The 2,345-nt window shown below is 50.0% G+C and overlaps 1 protein-coding gene across 1 annotated transcript in view; it reads left to right on the top strand.

The window, feature by feature from the left end:
* MID1 (midline 1) overlaps positions 1-2,345 on the top strand; it is a 181,826-nt gene that overhangs the window by 537 nt on the left and 178,944 nt on the right. The window lies entirely within an intron of this gene.

Raw genomic sequence — 2,345 nt, forward strand, 5'->3', positions numbered from 1 at the left:
AGCGGTTCTTAGAATATGTAAATCACTTCCAGTTTGCAGCGGCTGGAAGTTATTGTTCAGGATCTATCTCGAGCTCTGAGCCTCTCTCCTATGCTTTGGGTGAGAATAAAGACAACTGAATATCCTGGAAAAGAATTACACGGGGCCTCATATCTCATTTTGGCCTCCCATCCTGAGCACTTACTGTGTTTATGGCTGAGAAGGCGGAAACCAGCCCAAAATGAGCACAGACAGTCCTTCCAGAAAAATGCAGATTTGTTTTTATGTTCTAGCAGTTTTGAAACTCTTATTGCTTCTGGACGCGAGAAGACAGCCCTGAAAGTAGTGAGCTGAGAAACGGCTCGGGGATGACTTCCGTGAGGCTTTGAAAAGACTTCTAAACCAGCAGCTTCTTCTGTGGCTGCGGGGCATGGTGATAAAATTCCTTATCAGCCCAGGCCGAGGTTTATAGCTTTGCCAGTAAGAAAAGAAAAAAGTGAGTGAGTGTACCAAGCCAAGAAAAGGGTGTGATTTATAACTCAACCGAAGTTATAGAAGAATCTTATGTCAATATTTCAGTATCAAGATCAGTACTCACATAAAGGGCTGAAAGGCTGGAAAAACATGCTCGGAGGCTGGCAAGGGCAGAGAATTCCAAGAGGAGCGATACTGCCCTTGACAGCCCTTAGTAAATGTGGGTGGGAAAAGTTAGCATCCATATTACCACCAGACAAGCTCTGCACTTTTTTCTTCTAAGTGGGTTGGGTGCTGGCCACCCTGTGCGATTTGGGGGAAGTGATTTGCATAGGAAGCAAACTTTCCGTTTAGGGGCTGGGGCGAGGGGGTTAGAACTTTCTGTCCATTTCCTGCAGCCTGGGGAGGTGAAGCAGAGCTCTCACCGTACGCTCAGGTTTTGAAAAGACCCTCTGCCTTCTTGCCGCCTCACCTGCTCGCTAAGCAAGTGTGCGTGGCAAGTGGCAGTGAGCGCAGAAAAGCACGCTTAGACGGGCAAGCGCTGTGTGTGTGTGTGTGTGTGTGTGTGTGTGTGTGTGTTTCCAGTCAATTGCTTTTGCCTTGCTGCAGACTGGGCCCCCGATCAGTTTCAAGTTCTGCAAACTTATGGTCGGACCCCATTCTTTTTACGAGCGATCCGATGGGATGGGGAAAAGAAGCGAGAAGCCTAAATGGAAAGGATTTAGCAAAAGGAAAAGGAGGAACGCAAAACATTTTTGACAAAGGTCCTTGGCTGGAACAAAGAAGTCATTTGATCCGGCGCGGAGCCACCTGTCCGCTCGGTGGTGTCTGAGCTCCCTTTTCAGAATCTCTGTTCCCACACGATTCCTCTGGAATGGAGGCACTCCCTGTGCCTGATGCCAGAGGCGTGCTGTCCCGAGCTTGGCATGATTTTTCTCATGCCTGGCTCCTTCTGGCATTCATGTGAATTGGAATTCAGCCCTGTAGTGAAGTTTTAAGGGTACACATGGAGTAACTCCTTAGTCATTTAATGAATGGGCAGCTTTTCTTTTTTTAATATAAATTTATTTACTTATTTATTTTTGGCTGTGTTGGGTTTTCGTTGCCGTGTGCGGGCTTTCTCTAGTTGCAGCGAGCGGGGGCTACTCTTTGTTGCGGTGCGTGGGCTTCTCACTACGGTGGCTTCTCTTGTTGCGGAGCATGGGCTCTAGGCGCGCGGGCTTCAGTAGTTGTGGCACGTGGGCTCAGTAGTTGTGGCTCGCGGGCCCTAGAGCGCAGGCTCAGTAGTTGTGGCGCACAAGCTTAGTTCCTCCGCGGCTTGTGGGATCTTCCTGGACCAGGGCTCGAACCCGCGTTCCTTGGATTAGCAGGCGGATTCTTAACCCCTGCGCTACCAGGGAACTCCCAGCAGCTTTTCATCCCACAATTCTGTATGTCCAATAAGTTTTTGGCCTGTGCAGTCCTTGAAAAGAAGGTGGGCTAGGGGTGGGGTGGGAGGCGGGAAAAAAAGGAGGGGGGAAGAGTCATGGCCCATCCAAAGAATCTGGGCAGTCCAGCGTTTCAGGAATCTGACACGCTGTTCCGCAACAGCCAGAACAAGAATGTGGAGGGGAAGGAGATGGTGGAGTTATTGACTTGGATTAATCCTAACTTGATTTGAGTTTCTCTTGGGGGAAAACTTGCATCCAGGTGGGGTGAATTGCACCCACCAGCCAATTTGTCATCTCAGCCCGGCAGCCCCAGCTGGATTTGCAGGGTTAACTATCAAACAGGTCCATGTGTCATCAGCTCAGCAGTGAAATCCAATCTCTTCGCTGAGGAGTGATCCGTCCCTAGGGCTGCACAAATGCTGAACAATGGCGGGGCAGCCGAGAGACCCCCCCACCCCCACC

This window comes from Lipotes vexillifer, unplaced genomic scaffold (genome assembly GCF_000442215.2).
Source record: "Lipotes vexillifer unplaced genomic scaffold, Lipotes_vexillifer_v1.1 scaffold431, whole genome shotgun sequence".
Taxonomy (NCBI): Eukaryota; Metazoa; Chordata; class Mammalia; order Artiodactyla; family Lipotidae; genus Lipotes; species Lipotes vexillifer.